This window comes from Phacochoerus africanus, chromosome 1 (assembly GCF_016906955.1).
Source record: "Phacochoerus africanus isolate WHEZ1 chromosome 1, ROS_Pafr_v1, whole genome shotgun sequence".
Lineage (NCBI taxonomy): Eukaryota > Metazoa > Chordata > Mammalia > Artiodactyla > Suidae > Phacochoerus > Phacochoerus africanus.
In genome coordinates this window covers 61984987-62009889 of record NC_062544.1, presented here as the reverse complement: position 1 = coordinate 62009889, position 24903 = coordinate 61984987, and the positions used below count along the sequence as shown (strand labels likewise).

The 24903-nt window shown below is 45.9% G+C and overlaps 1 protein-coding gene across 7 annotated transcripts in view; it reads left to right on the top strand.

Annotated features, from left to right (window-relative positions):
- PDZD2 (PDZ domain containing 2) overlaps positions 1 to 24903 on the top strand; it is a 417701-nt gene that overhangs the window by 175288 nt on the left and 217510 nt on the right. Inside the window, exon 1 of one of the 7 annotated variants that reach the window (XM_047767614.1) lies at positions 10812 to 11797. The exons of the other annotated variants lie outside the window; for them this stretch is intronic. The gene's annotated coding sequence lies outside the window, so the exon portion shown is untranslated. Of the gene's footprint in view, positions 1 to 10811; positions 11798 to 24903 lie in introns of those variants that run through there. 7 annotated transcript variants of the gene reach the window in all.

Below are 24903 nucleotides of genomic sequence, written 5' to 3'. Positions count from 1 at the left end.
GGGATGAGCTGGGCTGGAGGGAGAGGTATGCTGTGCTCTTCGGGAGGCTTTGAAGATTACAGATCCAAGTCTGTGCTTTGTGAAGTGTGTTGGGAGTCACCCTACAACTTGGAGTAACCAAATGTAGAAGTGGTACCGTAGTTGCTGAGGAGACTTTTTTTTTCTTTGGAGGCAGCAGTGGCAGAGATGGGGTGGCGGTGGGGGGTCTGATGATGAGACTCCAGAGATGAGTAAATGCCAATTTCTGCACTCAAGGAATTGACAGTCTAGCAGAGGCACAGAGTGTGTAAATAGCCATACTGGAGTCTTATCAGCGATCCAGGGGAAGTGTGGGCCCACAGAGACCACCACCGCCCTCCCCCTGCCCCCCACCCCAGGCACCAGCTTGTCTTGCCTGGATTCATACAACAGCTTCCTTACCCCTTTCTTTTTTTTTCTTTCCTTTTTTTTCTTTTCAGGACCATACTCGTGGCATATAGAGGTTCCCTGGCTAAGGGTCTAATCAGAGTTATAGCTGCCAGCCTAGGCAACATCATATCTGAGCCACGTCTGTGACCTACACCACAGCTCACAGCAATGCTGGATCCTTAACCCACTGAGCAAGACCGGGGTTCAAACCTGCAACCTCATGGTTCCTAGTCAGATTTGTTTCCGCTGAGCCACGACAGGAACTCCCTCTTGCCCCCTTTCTGTTCCCCATCTAGCTGCACTTCTGATTTATTCTCTTCTCCTGAACCGGCATGGTCTATTCTGACATGGAAATTTGTTCATGCATTCCTCTCCTAAAAGTCCTTCAAGGATGGAGCCCAAACCACTGCCTTACAAAGCCCTGCTTGTCCAGCCCTTGTCCAGTTTTCCACACTCCTTACTCCACTCCCAGCTGACCACATGCCATAGCTGGGCTGGACTTTGTAATCCTCAGTGCATGTTGCCGTGGTCTGGGCTCTGGACTTTTGCATTTCGCACTTCCTCTTCTGCAGTCTTTTCTTTACCTTGTTAATTCCTGCTCATCCCCGGGGCTCATCTTACAGTCACATCTTCTGGAAGGCTTCCTTGATCTTCCACATCTAATCAGGTGTCCCTGATGGACTTCTCATGGCTCCTGGACTTAGCAGTTACCCCTGCTGCACTGTAGCCAAAGCCTATTGCTTTCTTTGTCCCTCCACCATCTCTAAGCTCACTGGGCCCATGGTCAGTGCAGCTCATCCAGGTTTTCTCAGCACCTAATATGGCCCTTGCCTCAATAAGTCACATTCTAAAGTTTCGCTAAATTAGACTTTCTCAGGGTTTAAGAAGATACTTATCAGGTTATCTTAGGTGATTGGAGTCTATCGAAAGGATCTCAACCACACAGAGACAACTGGAGGATTCCTCAGAGCTCTAAAGGGAAGATGAATCATCAAGAAAGACTTTGCATTGGGGGATGGGGAGCGTTGACCATCGTGGGGAAAGATGAATCGGTGTTCTCCAAGAGACCAAGGAAGGGAAGAGGGTGTTGCCTAAGCCAACTGGCTGCTCACAGTTGTCAGGTTATTTTGTTAAACATTATCAGGAGTAGTTGAGAAAGCTACAGCCTCTGTGACAGGTGGTAGGTTACCGTGAAAGCAAGTCCTTGACTTCTGCCATGCGCAGAGCCGGTGTTAGCAGGCAGGCGCAGAAAGAGTCCTGCCATCTGCTTGGAAAAGTTCGATGACATCTCCACTACTGTTCTTGTTGGTGCTCCATTGAGACCCTTCCCAGCATTTCACTCTGAAGGTCATCATGTGATAGTCCTCTGTGGGCAGAATCACCTGAGTTTATCATCAGGCTCAGTGGCAGATTCTGTTAACTGGCGGGACTACAGGCATATGGAGTCCCACCACCAAAGCACCACTCAGAGGTTGTAGGCAGCTGATTCCCTGGGATTCTAACAGCTCATCCGCCAAGGACAGAGGTAGCTGTGCGATCCTTTCTAACCAACTTATCTTAAAAATCTTTTGCTCAACCTCACTAATTATTAGAGAAATACAAATCAAAACTGTAATGAGGTATCACCTCACACCAATCAGAACAGCCATCATTATGAAGTCTACAAATAACAAATGCTAGAGAAGTGTGGAGAAAAGGGAACCCTCCTACACTGTTAGTGGGAATGTGAGTGTAAGGGAACCCTCCTACACTGTTAGTGGGAATGTGAGTGTAAGTTGGTGTAACTAGTATGGAAAACAGTATGGAGGTTCCTCAGAAAACTAAACATAGAACTATCATATGATCTAGTAGTCCCACTTCTGGGCATCTATCCAGACAAAATTACAATTCAAAAAGAAAAAAAAAAAAGAGTTCTCTTCTGGTGCAGCAAGTTTAGGATCTGGCATTGTCACTGGAGCAGTCTGGGTTGCTGCAGTGGTGCTGGTTTGATCCCTGGCCCAGGAACTTCCACGTGCCACCGGCGTGGTCAAAAAAAAAAAAAAAAAAAAAAAAAGGAGTTCCCATCGTGGCGCAGTGGTTAACCAATCCGACTAGAAACCATGAGTTTTCGGGTTCGGTCCCTGCCCTTGCTCAGTGGGTTAACGATCCGGCGTTGCTGTGAGCTGTGGTGTAGGTTGCAGATGCAGCTTGGATCCCTCATTGCTGTGGCTCTGGCGTAGGCCGGCAGCTACAGCTCCGATTCGACCCCTAGCCTGGGAACCTCCATATGCCGCGTGATTGACCCTAGAAAAGGCAAAAAGACAAAAAAAAATAGACGAAAAGATACATGCACCCCTATATTCATAGCAGCACTATTCACAGTGGCCAAGACATGGAAACAACCTAAGCGTCCATTGACAGAGGAATAGATAAAGAAGGTGTAGTACATATATACAATGGAATACTACTCAACCATAAAACAGAATGAAATAATGCCATTTGCAGCAGCACAGATGCAACTAGACATTATGATGCTAAGTGAAGTAAGTCAGAAAGAGAATTATCATGCTAAGTGAAGTAAGTCAGTAAGTCACAAGTAATATTTTCTTAGTTGTTGTGACTTAAGCCCATGTAAATAGACCTGGAAGTACTTAAATGTCAGAGATTCTTTCACGTTAAGGTCCACAGGAGGGGCTTGGCATCTTTCTTCATTTGTACAGTGGAAATAGTAATAGTACCTGCCACGTGGGTATTGGGAGGTAGGATTAAAAGAATACATAGAAGAGCTTGGCACAATCCCTGGCACATAGCAAAGGCCCAGTAAACATTAGCTATGGTAGTTTTTTTTTTTTTTTGTCTTTTGTTGTTGTTGTTGTTGCTATTTCTTGGGCCGCTCCCGCGGCATATGGAGGTTCCCAGGCTAGGGGTTGAATCGGAGCTGTAGCCACCGGCCTACGCCAGAGCCACAGCAACGCAGGATCCGATCCGCGTCTGCAACCTACACCACAGCTCACGTCAACGCCGGATCGTTAACCCACTGAGCAGGGGCAGGGACTGAACCCGCAACCTCATGGTTCCTAGTCGGATTCATTAACCACTGCACCACAATGGGAACTCCAGCTATGGTAGTTTTTATTGTTTCTGTTTTTAGTATTAAGATAGCAATAGCTGTTTTCCCTGGGCCTAAACTAATACCTGATTCATAGTAGGCACTCAGTAAGCAGTTTCAGGAACGTATAAATTTAGAAATGTCCTGTTTTACACTCATTCATTCACTGGGCACCTGTATATGCCAGGCACAGTGCTGGGTCCTGGGAATAAAATAGTAAACAGGGCCACATGACCTTATTCTAAAAGAGTTCTCAGACTATAAAGGGTAATCAGACAAGTGAATGGGCGGTGGGGATGCTATTGGAGCGACAAAGAAGGCCCCAAATGTATTCCAGGGGAAAGTCAGATGATGTGTAAGCTGATGTGTGATTTCTGGGGATTTCTGGAAATGATGTGTGAACTGAGCCCAGAGAAACGACTAGGAATTGGTTAGAGGTGAGTCAGGAGTTAGAGTAGGGAGGACAATCCCAGCTTAGATATGGTCAGGTGCCCAAGGCAAAAAAGAATCTCTCTTCTTCCAGTTCTGGGCAGGCAATTTAGTTCAGGTGATTAAGCATCCCAGCTATGTTTAAAGATGACTGGAAACTCAAGTTTTAGATTTTTCTCATGTACAGCCACACAAAAGTCATTCTTGTATTCAGACAGAGGATTCTTCAGTTCTTCTTAAGAACTTAAGAAGCAGGTGTTGCCACCAAGTCTGGAGAATGGGAAACGGAAGGCACCTCTCTCTCTCTCCCTCTCACTCTTTTGGTTTTCTGGTTTCTGTTAATGTGATCTATGCTATACCCAGGAATGTAGGCTTTTATTCTTGGGTTTCCAGTTCTTACAACTGGTCTACCTAAACCTGCTAAAGCCTTCATGTGATGACTGCAAGTCCTTTTTGCTTCCACTGTGTTTTTTAATCTAAGTTCTTGATGGGAGCTCACTTGATTGGGCTCCAGGTTATGCGCTATTGTTTTGGGGTGAGGATGATGGAGTAGGGTAGAGAATTGAATAAATTCTTCCATTGTCTTCTGGCTGTTTTTACCATATTGTTCTTTGGGGTGGAGAATAGAATCAAATGAGGGAGCATTTGTAAGGTAATATGGGAAGTTCTAAGTTCTAAGTTCTAAGTTCTCCAGCTTTCCTAGGACCACTTTGACATAACTTTCATTGGGCACAGGCCCCCAAGTTCCATTGGGTTTATTGCAGAATTCCTCATTTGGTGTGATTATTTGAAGGTTCCGGTTCTAGATTAATTAACTCCCATCCAAACCCTTGCTATAACTAGACCACACTCTCAAGTCAAATGTTGACTAGCAAAATATCTTCGAACTCATACATTTGCTTACCCATTTATCCAAAAGTTTACTCAATAAAGTTTTTCCAAATACCTCCTGTAAGCAGAGTACCATGAAAAATAAGGAAAAGGAAGGGATTGGGACCTTTTATTTTTTGATAAATTCTTTTTTGTTTGTTTGTTTTTTGTCTTTTTAGGCCATACCCACAGCATATGGAGGATCCCAGGCTAGGGGTCTAATCAGAGCTGTTGCTGCCAGCCTACACCACAGTCACAGCAATGCCAGATCCGATCCACATCTGTGACCTACACCACAGCTCACGGCAGTGCCAGATCCTTAACCCACTGAGCGAGGCCAGGGATCAAACTCGCAACTTCATGGTTCCTAGTCGGATTTGTTTCCGCTGCACCATGACGGAAACTCCTGATAACTTTTTAATAGCTTGCAGCAGGGTGTCTCAGCATCAGCATCCTTGCTACTGACATTTTGGATGGATAATCCTTTGTTGCGAGGGCCTGTCATGGGTGCTTCATAGGTTGTTTCCTCACTAGGTGCCAGTAGCACCCCTCCCCACAATTGTGACTGCCAAAAATATTGCCACATGTCCCTTGGGGGTCAAATAGCTGGTGCCTGAAAATCGCTAGCTTACAACATCAGGCTTCATCCTATACTGTATCCTTCATACACATTTTCTCATTTAATCTCTCCTCTCCAATAAGCCCTTAAAGAATATAGTTTGAATAGGAGAGTAGGAAGTGTTAAATGACTTACCCGGAGTCCCATGGGTAATAATTACAGGATTTGGACTTTAAATCTAGGTCTCCCTTATTCTACTATATCCCCAGGCTACCATGCAACACGTAGTCCTGACTCCAAGGAACCTAAGATCTAGTTGCAGAGATGTGCTATGAATCAAGTTCCAACTGTAATCACTGCAGAAGGAGTGATATGAGCACTCGGGAGGGACGTGCCCTCGGGAAGTGAGGGAAAGGGTCCTACAGAGGTTAGAATGCTCTTTGAATATTGGCAGGTATAAGCTTTGACTTGGATAGCGATTTTGTGTTGAGCAGTGACAGGAGGTAAGATTTGGACAGGTAGCATCAAAGTTAAGAAAAAGTGCTGTTTCCAGATGGAATCTGTTTGAGTTCCAGCTCCTCTGCTTTCTAGCAGTGGAACCATGAGCTAATTAGGTAATCCTTTGGCCCAGTTTTGTTGCCTGTAAGGTGGGTCGATAATAGTAGTACATATTCAGAGTTCCTGTCATGGCTCAGTGGAAAATGAATATGACTGGGAACCATGATGTTGTGGGTTCGATCCCTGGCCTCAGTAGGTTAAAGATCTGTCATTGCCTGAGCTGTGGTGTAGGTTGCAGATTCGGCTTGGATCTGACGTTGCTGTGGCTGTGGTGTGGGCCAGCAGCCGTAGCTCCACTTGGACCCCTAGCCTGGGAACCTCCATATGCCTTGGGTGTGCCCCTAAAAAGCAAAATATTAATAATAATAATACTAGTAATAATAGTACATATTCCTAAGATTGTAATAAGGATTTAATGAGTTAATATCTGAAAGGCTTAGAACAGGACCCAGCACCCAGTAAATTCTCAGTAGATGCTGGCTGCTTAGTACTTGATTCTGTTGACTTCAGGTAGCTTAGAACCCATATGGTAAATAATGGGGCCTTTTGAATCAAGGCCTCCAAAGATATTTCACAGATATCACAATCCCCCTTCCTGTGTTCATGGGAAGTTCACAAATTGGTATCTTTAGGTCAGAAACCAGTCCCTGGCTCCAGAACTGTTCCCAGAGTACCAGTGTCAAATGGTTCAACACCTCTGTGGGGTCTTTGTGTTTGAAGCATTGCAGACATCTTTCCAACAGAGATGCAGAGGTGGGGAGAGGCAGCCCGGCCATCTGTTCAGATATTCATTCACTCATCCATCCATTCAGTCAACATTTACTGAATATCTTTTTGTCTTTTGGGCATCATGTTTCTATTAACTACATCTGGATCGCCAATAAGCCACCCCTCTGCCTATGTGTCAGCTGGAAGTTTATTGGATAGAATTGTCATTGTTTAGTTTTAAGATAATTCAAAGTTATTTCTGTGGCTTGTGTTAAAATCCTGAGGTTTCTTCTCGTGCTCCACTTGGTACCACTGCTGGGCTTTGTATTTATGGAGTTCTGATGGCCCTGGATGTGGTTGGGGATCTTCTCCTGGGAATTTCCTCTTTCTTCCTCTCTCCAGCTTTTTATAGCTACATAAGGTTTAGATCTGTTAGCAAACACTTGGGTAATTATGCCCTTCTCTGTTTATAGACTCAGGATAAATTGTCCTAATGGGAAAATATCTGTCCTTTGGCGTAATTTGGATCAAGGCTTTTAATTTTTTGTTTGTGTGTGGTGCGTTCGCCTTTCTAAAAATCATTTTGATGTCTGTCTCACTTATGAATCATCTATTGTTGATATACAACAGCACTCAATAAACCCCACGAAAAATCTTTTCTTGATCTAAAAGTAGTTGACGCTGGGAAAATATGTGACCCATCCATATGCCTTTCTCATGGATGCTGAATTAAAGGAAACAGTTGGATTTTAAGACTCTTAGGGGACATCTGATAAGAGGCCCATAGAAATGACCCACAGAGCCTTGACCACCAGCATGACGGAAAAATTCAATTCAGCTCAGTTTGTCTTAAATCATCAAAGTCATAATGCATTTGTATTCATTCATTCGACAGTCATGGAACAACCACTATGTGCAAAATCAGACAGGGTACAGATGAAGAGCTAAGTGTTTCTAATGGATAAAATAGAGGTAGACTTTGATTAGATTTTGTAGCTTTGTGGGAGATAGCAATGCATGCTTCTGATCAGAAGGCGAAATCAGTTCTTCCTTCCTCTGCTATGCTGGGAAAAAAAAACTGTGTTTCCCAGGTAATGTAAACCTGTGGAAGATTTGGCTTTTAATCATTCTGGGTCAACAAGAATAAATGCTTCTTTTTGCAATGCTTCCTCGCTCCTAAGACCTAAAAATACTTAAGAATGAGAGGTCTTAAGAATGAATGGTTAAGCAACACCCTTTTGAGTCAGACTAAATGGGTTTGAATTGGGACTCCAGCCTTTACTAGCTGTGTTATTTAACCTTGTGACTCAGTTTCCTTGTGTTAGAATAAGGCTAATCATTATACCCACTTCACAGGGCTGCTGCAAACATTAAATGAGATAGACAATTTACATAAGGTAGCTAGCACGTACGCAACATAATTATTGGAAGTATTTAATAATTCATAGCTATTATTATTATTTTTATCATCATCAACTAATATTTGTCTGCTAACTACTTTTTTACTTTAAAGAAAAAGTAAAGCTGCCTGTCCATAGAGACAATATAGAGGACTGGATCTGTAAAATATGCTTATCAATGTCTGAAGTCGGGTATATTCTTAGAGATACCCATCCCAGTAAACAAAGGTCCAATGAGCTGTGGGTATATGTTTGAAAAGAGAATTGCATTCTTGTGGCACTTCGTTTCTGAATTAGGGCATGTGGATATTTAGAACCATCGCCCCCACATTCAATAGGATAAGGAGGAATACCGTGGCCCAAGAAAGGAAGGAACGTTCTCTAGCCTGGCTTGTGCCTAAACATGCCAAGACTATCGCTAGGATAAAGTCTGAGAGGCCTGGTGATGTCAATGTCAGTTACCATTAGCATCAAGCGAGTCTTCTTTGTGTCTGACCCAAATTTTAATGTTGCGTTTTGATGCTCTTACCTCTTCTGTGTTCTGAAGAGATGAGGACCAGCTGGTCAGTGTCCTCTTTATAATAACCTCTCAAGTGGGAGGGGAGGACTGTTAAGTTTGCCTTCAGGCACTTTTTCACTCTAGACTAAACAATTGCAAATCCTTTAACCTTCCCTCATAGGTTCTATTTTCTGTCTCTTTAATCATTTTGGTTCTCCTCTGGAACCTTTCCAGTGTCTTCCTGTCACCCTTTAAAATAAGGGGCCTCAGACTGGATCTACCACCCTAATAAGAGTCTGCCTGCTGCCAAATTCTTTATAATGGGGGAGGCAGAAATGGGGAGAGACATTTTCCTTTCATGTCAGACTCCCACCAGCTGAATTTACCCCACTGTTGCGTTGCCTATTTCTTATCAGCACAACGCACAGATTCCTATTAAATGCATGATCTGCTGTGATCCTAACGTCTTTGTCAGCTTTTCTCCAATCTAGATATTAAGCCCCATTTATGCCTGTCATTTTGATCATCACCCCTCAGGCTACAACTTTTGTCGTCAGACGTCATGCTGAACTCGAAACTGGTTTTCATGAAACATTTCCTTCATGTGTTGAAGCCAATTTGGATTCTCTTAGCATATCAGCAATCCCCACTAAATTAATATTATTTGTAGATGCTGGGTGTGCATATAGCAATTTTAAGTATTATTTAAACCAGACCTAGGAGAAAATTGGAGGCCACACTTTAAGCACCCCTTTGTTTACTGAGCCATTGATCTCTTTTCCAGTCCACGGTAAAACCCGGTGAGGGAAAAGACAGACCAGATCATATCTTTCTGGCCTGCTGATGAGAATGTCATATGTCCTGAAATTAAGATATTATACAGATGTGGTCAGATTTTAATTCTTAGCACATACACACTCTGAGCTTGGGCAACAGAGTTGGTGGGGGAAGAGGGGGCTATTTGCATTATGCTTCAAATCATGGATTTACTTTAAACAGCATTGGTTTGCACATCATAAATTACATACCAGATGGAAGGGAGAGAGAAAGTTAGCAGAAAACTGTCAGTGGAGAAAGCAATCCGAAGGGAGAAAGGGAGCACTCATGAAATTATTACTAGAAGATTATTCAATTTGAACCGAACTCCCGTAAAACGTATCAGATACCGAGATGCCACCTAAAAGTATGCTAATGACTCTCCCAGGACCACCACCTCCTGGCCGACAGGAAAAGGGAAGCAGGGAGGAGCTGTTGTTCCCTGGGACCCATAATGCCTGGAAGGTGGCCACTGTTTATCAGAGAGCGCTGATACACTTGGCTGTTTCTAAAATCATCAGCCTAACTTGCTTTGACCCAGGAATTGCGGTATTTTGAGGACTGCTTGTGGAACTTGTGCTCACTGGGCACATATACTATCCTCCTGAATGCCATTGTCATTGTTGGTTGAAGTGCCCATACCTCCTTGAGATACACTTTATCCCGAAGTTTTTTCCTTCCTGCACTTCCAGTGTACTGCCCATCTCTGGGTTTGCTGTCATGCCAAACTGAAGGAAGCAACTGGGGGTAATTTCAGGACTGGTGATTAAGATCATTATTTACCATGTGCTCTGTGGGCTGCTTCTGAGAGTGGGCAGATGTCCAGGCAGGCCTGGGCATGGGTTAGCCCCTCCCAGGCTCTCATTACCCTTTCCAGGGGCAGTAATGGTACTGGGAACTGAAGCCTTCCTTTGCCTCCTCCTTTATAATTAATTGCTTTGAATTCTATTGCAGAGCTAATTTACTTTAAGGGGCTGCCGGATGCCCAGGAAGGAAGAGAACCATAGCTGAGAGATAAAGGGTTGGGGAGTGGGACTGGGGCAAGATTCTAGTATGAACCCCAAGGAGTGGGGTGAGTGTTGTGCCTGTCTGGCACAGGGTTTCAGGTTATGGGGACATTTGTGCCATTCAATGGCAGGAGGTTCTGTACCTCTAGCTTCCCCTGGGAGCTCCAACCTGGATCCCTTTCCAAGCCAGGTGAAAATGTGCTTTGAGCAGAAGTTCCTTAATGGTTTGAGGTTTGGCACAGCAACGATTTTCCTTTTCAACAAGTGTTCAAAGTGGGGCGAAAGAATAAAATACAATTGAAATTCTGCAAAGCAACCTCTTTGGGCAATGAACCGTGGGCGATCCCCCCACCCCAACCCCGCCAGCCCCCACCCCTGCTCTAAGAAAAGCAAACACCCTTTTCCTGTCTTATTTGTATTCCTATTAATTGAAGACAGGAAGCCCTCGGTGGGTGTGATGTAAACAATTCAGCCTCGTGGGTCGGGCTTCCTCATCAGTTTGCAGCTGGAGAGATGGCTGCGCGGCCCAAGCCCATTCATGCCTCTCCCGGGGACGACTTGTTGACTGAACCCAGCAGAAGACAGGAGGGGCCCGGGAGCAGGAGAAGGTATAAAGGAAATGCTTAAGTTGTGCAGTCACCGGCGATTGTAATTCAGCAGTGGTAAATTTGGTTTCTCCGGCAGAAAGAATCTGACTGCAGCTCTCTGGAAAGTTGCCTGATATCCTGCCTGGTGTGATGGTTGTGATTCTAGTTTGGGGCTCCCCCTCACCCCACCCCCAGTAAGAACCCATGTTGCTGCTGATTATGAAACGGAGCGGTTATGAAATGAATCGATGTCGGGGAGGTGGAGCTAATCGCGGCGGCCGGAGGGAGAACTTTTGACCGGGCGAGGGTATCTGGGCAGGGCGTTTTCTCCTCCAACCTGCTCCCGGTTACCGCTGGAAGCTCCGGGGCGCTTGATGGGAACAAAGGTGTCCGTCTCAGAAACCCCAAACGCCCTGAAAGCTCCCCGGGGCGGTTCCTTTTTCCCTGCGAGGGGAGTGACCGGGGAAGGGGTTCTGGAATGCCGTGGAGTTTTGACAAGTGAGCAGGGGAGTGACGAGCCGAGCCGGGATTCCATTACAGTCTTTTCATAACCTTCCAACCAGGGCTGGAGGAGGGCGGAGGGGGCCTCCCACGGACTCATAGCGGACGGAGGGGAGCGTTCGGGACTCCCGCGGGGATCGTGCTGCGCAAGGACCGTCGGGGGGCGCGCGTGGGGCCGAGTCCCAGGCCGGGCGCCCGCCCCGCCCCGCCCCGCCCCGCCCGCGGCCGGCAGGTGATTAGGCTCCGGCGCGCGCCCCGGGGCGTGTGAGCCCAGCCCGGGAGGATTATCCCGGGCCAGCTGCTCCCGGCCGAGCCTCCACCGAAGGCGTTGAGAGGAGCCCCCACGAAGGTGACTTCAAAACTGGAGGTAGGAATCTGCTTAGCAAACAAAAACCTCAGGCTTCCCCATACGATCTGGGTTGGGGTGCCGCCTGAGGCAGCAAGCATCAATGTGGAAATTGAGCCACGGCCTCGGAGAAACGCAGCAGCGCACTCCCGCACGCTGAACGCATCTCACAGATCAGTTGCGGGGGGGGGGAGGGGGTCTTGCTTTTGACTTGGGGGATTTGCATGTTTAGAGATGATTTGTGTTTCTCAGGAGGAGTAACCAACCGACTTGGAACTGGTTTATCCGTCGCTAGCCAGAAGGAGGCGTCCTGAGTGCATGTGAGGGGCGGGGCAGGGGCGCTGGGGGAGTTGGGGGGAACCAAGGGACAAGTCTGGAGGGGCTCCAGAGCCACGGTTGTTTCAGTCACCCCTGATAAGAGGTGCTGTTGAACCCCAAGAAGCGGAAGCCGGTGTTACACTGCCCTTCTCCCCTTGCTCCCCGCTACGGCTTTCAGGGAAGGAATCTAGGGTAGAGCAAAGCTGAGGCTTCCACCAGCAGGAACTGTTTATAACCCCTCAAGTGGTCATGATCTCCTTTGGGGGCAGATCGTTGCCGTAAACTACTAAACACCCTGCTTGGGCAACCTCCCCCACCACTGATGCATAGAATGTCTTGATTGAAGCATCCACAAATCAAAGATTTTAAAAATAATGCGTGTTTAGGAAGAGAATGACACTTTGTGTCATGTTGCTACTCTCTCATAAGCCGTTTATAAACACTGGGAGTGAAATAAGTCAAATTTTCTCTCATGAGATGGGAGGGAAAGATGAGGGAACTACAGCTGTCACCCTGGGAACCACTTCTGGGAGAATAGATTCTGTGAATGTAAATAGTAAATACTTTCCATAAAATAGGTCAAGCTGAGTTTCCTATCATAAGGGGGATGGCGTAAACTCTATGTGGAAGTATCTTTAAATACACAAAAATACGGTACTTTCAGACTTTGCCCTTCGATACTGTTTTGCAGCTCTGAATTCACTCTGCAGGTGAATCAAAGTGAGGTTCAAGGAGATCTCCCTCCCACCAATGTTAACCTGCTGTCATATCCTCACTAACCTGTAGATGCACCGTGGCCTTCTTCTTTTGGCTGAGGTGTTAACAACGTTAACAGGATTCACCTGTAGTTAATTGCCTTCAGGATCGATGGTCAAACCTCTTGTCCCTCAGGTGCTGCCATGAGGACTCATGGGTAGGGTGGGCTTTGGGAAACCAGACCTGTGTCAGGTTCTAAAGGCAAGAAAAGAGTTGTCAAAGTGGTTGACACGGAAGAAATGGAAATAGGGTGCACCATAGAAAGAGATGGGGGGACCAGCATGGACTTGGGATTTCACCGCTGCCTGTGCCCTTTCAGCCTTGAGCTCTGTGAGCTGGCGTGGCCAAACTTCATTGTCTCAGAAGATAGAGTCACCGTCTTCCTAATCTAGGGGAAAGGAAGAGAGCCAGGCTAAAGAGCAGCAAAGTGTCCCCAGACGGCCTTTCTGCTTGCCTTCTCACTTCCCGGCGCCACACTTGGCTCCTACCGCTCCTCTGCTCCTACTGACCTCAGTAACTCCAGGCAAGGACACAGTTAGGAACTGTTTCCTTGAAAAGAAATGGTGACCCCATTCCTGTCTGTTTACTGGGCCATTCTATTCTCACCTGCTCTTGCCAGGTGCTCAGCCCCGCCTTCGGTAGCTCTTCTCTGTTTCCCAGAGGTTTTACAAACTACCTTTGCTTTCTAGCTGCAGGTCTCCTGATCATTGCCTGAGTTCTCATTCTGGACCCTGATCAGTTGCCTGAGCTTCGCTTCTTTCCTTATCAAAGCTGTACATATACATAATTCTAAAGTCAGATATTTCTATAAGGCTTATTATTAGAAACAGCAGTCATTTGCCCCACCTGTCCCCAACCTTGACGCCTGTGCTCCAGACACAACCACTTCACCCCCTCTTTGTCCACATTGCTAAATAGCAGGTATGTCCTGCTTCACCTGGTTCATTGTTTGACCTGGCCCTCGGACCTCTTCCAAGCTGGCTTTGTGGCTCTTGGGACCTGGGCACAGCCATCCTCGAATCCCCTTTTATCATCATGTCAGGGGTTCATTTTGCTCTTTCTCAGGGGGCATCCCCTGTTTTGTAGACCCACGTCCCCCTTTTTCTTTGTTTCTGTTCTCTTGCTGATAAAACACATCTTCTATAAAGAAGTTCCCCAAAAGAATGCAATGGGAGATAAATTTTTTGAGATCTTCCAAGTTTGACTGCTAGTTGAATCTGGTAAGAAGTCTGCATTGGAAATCCTTTGCCCTCTGAATTTGGAATGTGTTGCTCTTCCAGGCTCACTATTACCATTGAGAGATCTGTCATTCTAATTCCTGTTGCTTTGAATATCATTATTTCCCCTTCTCTGACAGTTTTTAGGATTTTATTCTTGTCTTTGTGATGTCCTTTCTCTCTGTAATGAAGTCTCATTATAACATACCTCACTGCAAGTCTTTCTTTTCATTGTTTTACTTGGCTTTCAGTGGACCATCTCAGTCTGGAAATTCATGTACTTCGGTTCTGAACCATTTTCTGGAATGTTAAAAAAAAAAAAAAAAGATGGTTTCTCTCTTCTTCTGGAAACATATTAAGTTGGAAGGGAGTCCTCACAGATTGACTCTCCAATTTTCTTTTTCTCTTATATTTTCTATCTCCTTTTAATAAAAAATCTACTTCCTGGGAAATTTATCTTCCAAGATATATATGGAATTTTCCTATCTGCCATCAAATTTCTAATTTCCAAGAGTTCTTTAAAAATCTCCAGAATTTTCTGGAGTTCCCGTTGTGGCACAGGGGAAACAAATCCAACTAGGAACCATGAGGTTGCAGGTTCCATCCCTGGCCTCGCTCAGTGGGTTAAGGATCTGGTGTTACTGTGAGCTGTGGTGTAGGTCACATACGTAGCTCTGATGCTGCGTTGCAGTGGTGTAGGCCGGCAGCTATAGCTCCAATAGGACCCCTATATGGGAACCTCCATATGCTGCAGGTGTGGCCATAAAAAGCAAAAAACAAAAACAAAAAAACAAAACTCCAGAATTTTCTTTTTATTACCTCCTCATTTCACAGATGAAAATCTTTTCAACTTGCTGAGGACATTGATGACAGCTTTGAAGTGTCCTCCATTTCCTGTTCTGGTTCTTTTCCTCTGATTTCCTCTTAGTTTTTGTTTTGTGTTTATTTTCATTTTTAAATCTCTTGCATATTAAAGGCTTTCCTCAAATGTCTGGCAATCCCGGAACTGAGCACTGAAAAGTAAACTGGAAGGTCTGCATGCCTGGGTGGGGCTTAGACCCAGGGACAGTTCCACCTTACCAAGAAAGACACCTAGAACAGTGTTTCAGAATCTGGAACAATTCCTGGCACACCGTACACTTTCCATTCAGATTTGCCAAATAGTTGAATGATGCAGGATCTTGCTGGGGTCCAGGTAGTGGTGATTGTGAAGAGCTCCCCAGGTGAGTCCCATGTACGCTGAGCATCTCAGCTATAGGATTATCCTGCTGAGCGGTTTCATTGAAGGATTCCCACCTGTTGGTGGAAGGTCTTTCCTCTCAAAGGAAACTGACTAGATCAAGACAAACCCTGACACAGAGGGGGATTGGTGGCTGCCATGTTCCATGTATGAGCCAGATGTAGGTGGAAACCAGGAGTCCAGCGTTAGGTATGGAGACCTTTGAGGATTCCCCTGTTTTTAAAGAATATCCACTTCCCTCAGCTACACTTGGTGTCTCTGAGTCCAGAATTCGGGTTACAATGCAGGTGGTCACTTGAGAGCCAGGGCTGAGAGAGGTGATGGGGATCTGACAGCTTCAGGCACAGATGCTCAGCCCTTCCTCCTGCTTTCTGGCCCCCCACCCCCTCAGTGCCTGGTGACCTCCATTCCAGAGCCCCTGGAGCTCGGTGGCATAAATCCCTGCCTGCTTCCAGGCTTCCTGTCCTGCTGTGCTAGGTTTCAGCTTTCTTCTGCTAAGTCAGTTACCAGCAGGTTAGACCACTTCTCAGCTTCCAAAATTTTGTCGCAGTCATTGTTTCTTCTGTTCTCTTTATCTTTGAGAGTTTAGTGTTCCCCTCCCCCCACACTTTAAAAATTCCTTTATTCTCAATTCAATCCATCCTGTTTACTGGCAAGCAACTCTCCCTCTTCCTCTCAGTTCTTCTGTATTCCCCTCTGCTGCAGGTGCCCACTTGGGACAAAATGCTAATAGGCTACTCGATGTACTGTCAGCTCAGCAGTAATCATTATAAATGCCCAGGGCCTGGGTAGCATGGTTCTCAGGTATTTATACCAGGTGTGTTAGCATCTTCTGTATCAGAAGGAATGCTGCTGCTTTGTATGTGTGGCGTGTCAGGCAGAAGGCATTTCTGAATGTGTTTGATGCTGTGGCTTTCCAGAATTCTGTCTGTGATGATCACTGTACAGCATGCTGATTGCTCTGAAAAATAATCATGTTCATTTCCTTCTTTGGTCCTGGCCGGAAGCCCCCTGCAGGCTCGGTGTTCATGTGGACCTGGAAGCATCCATTCTCTGAGGTGATTAGCCCACTCCAATTGTGGTACCTCCATCCTGCACCCCAGAGGCAAATCTAGGAAAGAGCATGTGATCCAGGTCTGGGCAATGAGGTGTGAAGGAATGTCTCTTGTGGAGCTCCTAGGGAAGGTTTGCTCATTACTAAGAAAAAGACACAGAAAACAAATGACCCCTTTGCCTCCTACGTTGCTGCCCAGAACTGCTGCAGGCATCTTGCTGTCAGCCTTAGGATGAAGCCAACCTGTAGGAGAGAGCCGATCCCAGAGTGTCATCGAAAAGCACCATCTTCCCCTGCTCTCCCATCGTGGGACAAGATTCACTCCCCCTTGTTTAAGCCATCTTGAATTGGAGTTTGGTAGCATTTGCTGCCACACTGATACAGGTGGATATTGACTTACACAGCGTCTCATTTCCAAAAGGAGTTAAGGCAGACTATGGGCTCACCTTATGGAAGATCTGAGCTGCCGGATTCCTCGCTCTGATTCTAAGGAGGATTCCTCTCTACTCTGCCGATTTTCCAGGCAGATGAAAGTAATTTTATTCTCTCTTCCAACTTCAAAGGAAGGAATAGCCAATGAGACATTTGGAAGGGAAAAGAGGATTCCTTTGCTTTGGCTATTGCCAGGCAATTCCAGTGAGAGAACATCTTGGGGCTGTCACAGAAAAGAAGACTGTTCTTAAAATGAAGAAATCCCGTGCATTCCCGCCTGTGAAAAGCTAAACTCGCATTATCACCCACTCCCGGGGTGGTGGGGCCTGGCAGGTCTGTCTGCACACTTGGTATCATTTCCTCTGTCTTTCTCCCTTTGTCTTTCTTGCATCTCAGACTTGGGGAAGCTTGGAAGATGAAATAAACTCCGGAAGTGCTTAGTGGAATGCAGGAGAAAGTAGACTGACAGTTCCTGTTTTCTCTGGTCTGACTCAAGTGACAATGACACTGTTTTTATGAACAGGGGGCCCTCCTGATCTTTTCCATTCCCAGTATAATGTTAGCCTGAAGGGAAGCTCTTGATGTGTATTTAGCATTATACCATCATTTTCCTGTTTGTGTCTGCATCTCTTACTAAACCAAGACTGTAAGGTCAGGCCCTTCGTATTGTAATATAGCTGATTTATTAAGCACTTGTTACTTGCCAGGTGCTGTTGCAAGCTTTACGCATCGGAACTTATCCTCACAACAATCCTATGAAGAAGGTACCAATATTATCTGTTTGACAGCAGAGATCCCTTGAGGCACATGGTATTGAGGGAAATTGCTCAAGGCTGTCCAGCTTTTCAGTGTAAGGTTGTCCAGGTTTTCACTGGTGGAGCAGAGGTTCAGATGTCGGCAGTCTGGTTCTGGAGGCCATTCTATGCTACACAACAGGTATGCTCTATGCCGTAGAATTCATCATTACAGCCTGCACACCCTGGCACCATCTGCAGTATACAAGAGGGATTCAGATGTTACAGTGAGTGAATAAATTCAAGGATTTTTCATGTCATTGCAGACTCATTAATTTTAATGGCAGCATATTTCCCCATCGAGTCCAAGGACCATAATTTGTGTAACTATTTCCCCAGGATTGGACATGGAAGCAGTATATATATATATATATATATATATATATATATATATATGCATATACATATATATTATTATTTTTTTTTTGGCTTTTTAGGGCCGTATCCATGGCATATGGAGGTTCCCAGGCTAGGAGTCTAATCGGAGCTACAGCTGCCAGCCTACACCACAGCCACAGCAACGCCAGATCCGAGCCGTGTCTGCAACCTCCACCACAGCTCGAGGCAATGCTGGATCTTTAACCCACTGAGCAAGGTCGGGGATCGAACCCACAACCTCATAGTTCCTGGTCGGATTCGTTTCTGCTGCGCCATGACGGGAACTCCATGGAAGTAGTATAGGCTAGGATATCTGAGACTGGGACTGTCGAGAAATCTCAGACATGTGGCCCCTAATTGGGAGGCAACCAAAGGGAGTTTTTAACTCTCTTCTTCCTCCACCTTCGTTTACACCTTACTTTCTCCCACCTCCACCACCTCGAGGAGCCATCCTATTCTTGCTCCAGATTCCTGTCCATCCGAACTCTGCTTAAAAGCAGATGGCGTTTACAGGGGTTTCGATATTCAATACTTCTAGAACCTTCTCTGAGGGTCTCTGTTAAAAGTTAAGCATTCGTTGGCAGGGAATTGCCGTTTGAACTGCAGATCTCTGAAATGTCGTCTGCCAACTGCCGTTTTCCAGGTGGTTTCTCATAACATGTCGTTTGGTGCTTTTGAATCCAGTGATAATATATCTGACTCTTTCATTTGTTGTTTAAGACTTTTGGCTGACCTCTGGGATTCGTGTTTTAATTGCCAACTGATAGAAGATATAAACGGAAAAATGTGTTCGTGTGCAAACTCTGGAGTTTGCTTTATCTTTGGAAATTGGCAGTGGGTGGGTAGAGGATTAAGGAAAACGTATGAGACAGTTTTGTCTGGTCCATGGGTTGCCTTCTCAACAGTCTCACTCGTTCAGCCCTAAGTAAACAGGCACACCATGTGTCCATGGGTGTTGAGTAGAAGTTATTTGCACTTTAAAAAGTTTGTTTGTAATTATTTAAATTCTACCTGAGATATGTTAGAAGACCTTTTAAACGGATGGTGAAACCCTTTGGTTGGACCAAGGATTTTTTTCCTAGATTTTTTCTATTGGCGATGTTCCTGGGGACAAGTCAAAGATCTCCTTGTCCCCAGTGCATCTCCAGTGTCTATGCATGTGTGTATCAGAGGTGTATGTGTGTTCTTCTCCCTCCATTACCCCTCAGTTCATTCTCTGCCTCCCTCTGCACCAAGAAGCTTCTATCTGTGAACTACATCATCCAGACTCCATCGTCCTATTTCTGGTTGGGTTCCCCCAACCAGAGGCACAGGTGGGAGATCGGAAGGCAGGAGGAGAGAGTGTCGGGGTGTTCATCTTCGTCACCGCTGTCCCTTCAGCCTTGCTGAGGTTCTGACCTTGGCTGGTTTCTTCTGAGCTCTCACAGACAGCTCGCTTTCATGGCTCCAGCTCACACTCTTTCCTCCCCTTGCCCTCAGACTTCCAGGTAGTGATAGTTTCCCAGCTATTGCTAGATTCTGGGTGCTGCACTTGCCTGTCCAGAGTCCCTGTGTGAAACTATCTATGGTTGAATCCTTTGGAGTGTGTCTTGTTTCCTGCTGGGAACGCTGACTGATACAGTGTGTGCTCATCTCTTATGTAAAATCTTGATTGTCATGTCTGGCTCTAAAATGCCAGCTACGTTTACTCTAGTACATCTGAAGTTGAGTCATATCTTGTCCTGTTCAAGAGTTGCATCTTATTTTTGTGTCTATTCTGTCTTTTCTATTAGATTATTAGTCCTGGTGGGGGCAGGGGTGTGGATTATTCTGCCCTCTCCCTGTAATGTCTGGAATACTGTTTTACATACAGAATTCACAGTTGACAACTCTCTCTCTCTCTCTCTTTTTTTTTTTTTTTTAAGAGCCACACCACGGCATATGGAGGTTCCCAGGCTAGGGATCTCATCGGAGCTGTAGCCGCCAACCTACATCACAGCCACAGCAATGCAGGATCTGAGCTGGGTCTGTGACCTACACCACAGCTCACGGCAATGCCGGATCCTTAACCCACTGAGTGAGGCCAGGGATCGAACCCACAACTTCATGGCTCCTAGTCGGATTTGTTTCTGCTGCGCCACAATGGGAACTCCCTTGACAACTCTTGAAGTAAGGTAATAACATATGTATAGAAGTACATGTATGTATGTGGTATATACATGGATATAATATATCTATGACTATTGATTTTTTTTTTTAACTTTTTTGTGACTGCGCCTGTAGCATATGGAAGTTCCCAGGGCTAGAGGTCAAATCAGAGCTGCAGCTACAGGCCTATGCCACAGCCACACTGGATCCAAGCCATGTCTGTGACCTATGCCATAGCTCGAAGCAACGCCAGATCTGTAACCCACAGATCGAGGCCAGGGATCAAACCCACATCCTCACAGAGATAGGATCGAGTCCTTCACTCACTGAGCCACAAGGGAAACTCCCTGATTTTTTAAAATAAGCTTTATTTGTATCTTAATCATCATTGGTTCATTTTTTTAATGAAGTAAATAATGACCAGCAACACATCATGCTAGGTATCCACAGTAATATTTTTTCGGAGTTCACAGAGGTTTATAAAGAGCTTTCCTAGAGAAGTGAAATAACAATTTTCAAGCTAGAAGGAACCTCAGAGCGGGTCTAATTCTATTTCGTCATTTTCAGGTGAAGTTCAGGCTGGGTGGTTCAGTGCTTGTGCTGGGGCGCAAGTGTAGGTGGTATGGATGACGCCAGAACTTGGTGCCCTGACTCTGCCCAGGGAAGGGGTCTTTCCCCACCTCCCTCTGGTCAGTCAGCCTGTCACCTCATAGGTGCTGTCTGGTGGAACTAACCTCCATCAGGTGTCCTCTAGAAAGCCTCTCTGCCACCCCTTAGTACTTCCCCCTGCGTTGCTAATGCAAACCAGATAAACCAGATAGTCACACTCTGAGCTCATAAAAGCACTTAATGGGATGCAGGTGGTGGGTTCTAACCCAGGCTCTGACCTTGGCCCCATGTGTAGGCAGCTGAGGCAAGACTTGGACCAATCCGCAGGCACTCTTGGCCATCCCCCTTCACCAACTTGAAACTTTGGGGCAACATTTTATGTGGGTGTATGAGGCGTTGGGGTTGGGTTGGGCGAGTGAGTTATAAACTCTGTGGTTGTTGGAGCCAGGCCTTCTCTATGAGAGATGTGGTCTCGAAGTCAGGCCAGCTGCTTATAGAGCCTTTCACCTGAACGTCCATCAATGGGCACTGCTCCTGTGATGATGGCCCTTTGTAAGCCCATTTGCCACAAGTGATCTCAGGGAGATGGCAGTGAGTGATAGCTTGGAGAGATCTTAATTCTCTGCTCAGGAATTGAACCTGGGCAGCCTGGGTGAAAACCAAGAATTCTAGCCACTGGACTCACTAGAGGCTAAAAGTTGATTTGCCCTGATTCTTGCCTCCTGTAGAAACATAGTACAACATGTGGGGGGAGCACACCGAGAAGTAGTCTCTTTATCTATAGCAGAAGCAAAGCAGTTGTACACACCCCAAAAGAGAAGTGTGGGTGCGGGCGTTCTCCTGAATGAGGAGCGCACCGGAGAGGTGATTTAAATGACTTGTATAGGACAGTTCTTCAGGGTCTTTTTTTCCTTTGGCAAAGTATCTTGTTTGATTTCTCACACCTGACCAGACCCAGGGCCCTTCCCGATAGGCATGCACATCTTTTGGCCAAGATGGATTCCAGAGCAAAGGGTTCTGGGACAGAATCAGGACTCATGATGGCCGGGCGCCCCTCCCTTTTTGACGCCTAGGAGTCTTTCTGCACATGTGGACTTGGGGAGGTCTCCTTGACCCTAGGAGTGATTGAAGTGGTCATCTTTATGCCCCAGCAGAGCTCCTGCCCTCAACTTTCTCCTCCGCGTGTCCAGGCCTGACTTACTTGGCCTAGCAAGTCCCAGCTGTTCTCAGCCCAGGGGCCCATCTACCTCCTACCTCACAAGGACCAGAGTGTAAGGCGCTCCCCACAAAATCAAAAACCGTTGGCTCTGCTAAATCCCATCGTAAAGTTGGTTTTAAGATGGGTAAGGAAAAGCCTTTCCTTAATGAACAGAAACAAAGCAGATTGGTCGAGGTCTGCATGTGACAAGATGCATGTCAGTAATTAGTGTCTTTTTCCGTATGTTACATTTTATCACCTATGCAAGTCAGCTGGAGGCTGATAAATTGCTACCCCTCACCTGTAAGACTTAGGTTCAAGAAGTTTAGGGAAAGAGAAGCAAGGGAAGAGTATTTTTATTGAGTGCTTGTTCATTGTCAGGCTTTGTCCTGGCAGCTTTAACTAAAAGATCTCACACCCAGGTAGCTAAGTATTGCACCCACTTTGTAGATTTGGAAACTGAGGCTCAGAAGAACTGAGACTTACCCAGAAGTACATAGGTAGCGTGAAGTGATATATCACCTATAGCATCTCATCAGTTCACAAATAAGTCTTGTCAGTAAAGTAGTGACACTCCAAACCCAGCTGGCCCACATTCTTGCTAAATGACTCTGGGAAACGGTAGCTTCTTTGGCTTGGTTTTCTCAACTGTAAAGTGGGGATAATGTATGTTACTCCCTGATAGGCTGGGGGTAAGGATCTAGACACTGCCTGCACAATTCATCTCTGTGCACATAAGCCTGGGATGAAATTTAGCTCCTGTTTGTTGCTTCTCCTTTCTGGATGCACTTTGTTAACTGTTATCTCTTAACTTTACGGAGTCCTTTCCTCAGTCATACAACAAGGCTTGAGTTAAAGGTTAATTTCTTAATGGAGAAAAACCCAAGGAGCATGAGGCAGATCCCCATCTTTCTTGTTACAATTATCAAATTTCTGGAAGTGCCAGGTCTGTGTGTCACTTTAGGACAAAGCCCACCCCAGTCTACTGATGAAAATGTAGACTCGGTCATATGCCCTGGAGGTAGCTTTTCTGAATCCTGCCATATTCCAGCTCCACTCTCTTGGCCTTACGGTTTGGGGTTTCTTCTCTTCCATGACCGCCCGGGTTATAAAGAAAAAGTCTTATTAATTGTTTTCAATTGTATTATACATAATACTCTGAATACTATTTCACTTCTGACACTTCTGGTAACCAAATGTTCATGTGGGGGACAGGGGTGGACACCGGCGGGGGAGGGGGGTGTCCTTTAGTTCAACTCAGTTCCTACGTGGTCTCCCTAGAGGTGGCATTAGATGCCAATGTTAAGGGCTCAGTCCCACAAGCCTGCCCCCTCCCCTTACCACACATGCTTCAGATGCCGTTCAAAAGTCCAAGTTGTCAACTGTGTTTCTGACCAGCAGTCTGTAAATTCCCACAACCCCGCCTCTTAATTAGTAGGGTTAATTAATCGTTTGTTTAATTTGCCAGAATATCTCACAGAACTCAGTTTACTTACTAGATTACTGATTTGTTATAAAAGGATACAACTCGAGAACAGCCAGGTGGAAGATGCTTAGGGCAAGGTCTGGGGAAGGGGGCCTGGCATCTCCAGGTGTTCTCTAACCTGTAACCTCTGCAGGTCTATCCTTTGCGGTTTTTAATGGAGGTCTCATTACACAGGCACAATTGATTAAATATTGGTCATTGATGATTGAACTCAATCTCTAGCACCTCTCCCTTCCCCAGAGGTCAAGGGGGAGGGATTGAATGTTCCAACCCTCTAATTTTGCCTGGGTCTCCCCCAAAACCCCCTCCCCAGCAACCAGTCTCATTTTCCATGTCATGTTATTACAGAATTAGATGTGATTGAAAGGGACTTGCTAAAAAAGATACCCATTTCATATTTATTGCTCTGGGGCTATTTCAGGAACTAAATACATGGAAAGATGCCCTTATGACTCTTGTGTAGAGAATTACAAGGCTTTTAGGAGTGCTGTGCAAGGAACAGTGGACAAAGATCAAATATTTCCTTCTCCTGTTGTTGTTGTTGTTGGTTTTTTTTGGGGGGGGAGGTCTCACCCATGGCATGTAGAAGTTCCCAGGCCAGGTATCAAACCCACACCACAGCAGCAACCCAGGCCGCTGCAATGACATTGCCAAATCCTTAACTCACTGTGCCACAAGGAAACTCCAGAGACCAAATATTTATTTCTTACTATAGATCACAATATCACACTGTTGATGTATATTTATCATCATCCTCCTCTTTCTACCCTCCCCCACCCCTCCTCTTTGAACTGAAATTTAATGGCAGCAATGAGCACCTTATGCAGCTTGGAGCATTGGCCACTGTTCCTTTCCACTTCAGTCACTGAAATAGGTAATAGGTGGGGGCTCAGTGATGCTCCCAAGATATTTAGGCCTTTCTTCAGAATGTTCCAGAAAATTCTCCCTATCTCCTACATACAGGCCTCTCTGGCTGCCCAGGAGTCTCCCCATTGCAGATACTCTCCTGCCACTCTTTTTTTTTTTTTTTTTCAGTCTTTTGAGGCCTGCACCCATGGCATATGGAAGTTCCGAGGCTAGCAGTCGAATTGGAGCTAAAGCTGCCGGCCACAGCAACACAGGATCCAAGCTGTGTCTATGACCTACACACAGCTCATGGCAACACTGGATCCTTAACCCACTGAGCAAGTCCAGGAATCGAGCCCTCATCCTCATGGATACTAGTCAGGTTCTTAACCTGCTCAGCCACAAGGGGAACTCCACTCCTGCCACTCTTAAAGGCATCACACCACAGCTGCACAAATTATTTTTAGAAGCAGAGGAAAGACAAGACAAAAAGTCAGGGGCCTCCCAGCCTGGCTCCTGTGGCAGCACCCATCTGTCTGTGGGAGAGATGCCTGTTTCCAGGTCCTCTAGACGCAGCCTTTTGGGTTCCCCAGGAGTCCCCCAACTCTCTGTGTAGGATTCTGTACCACGTTGCCATGACTGCTGTCGAGGAGGAAAGGCAGGGGGGAGGGT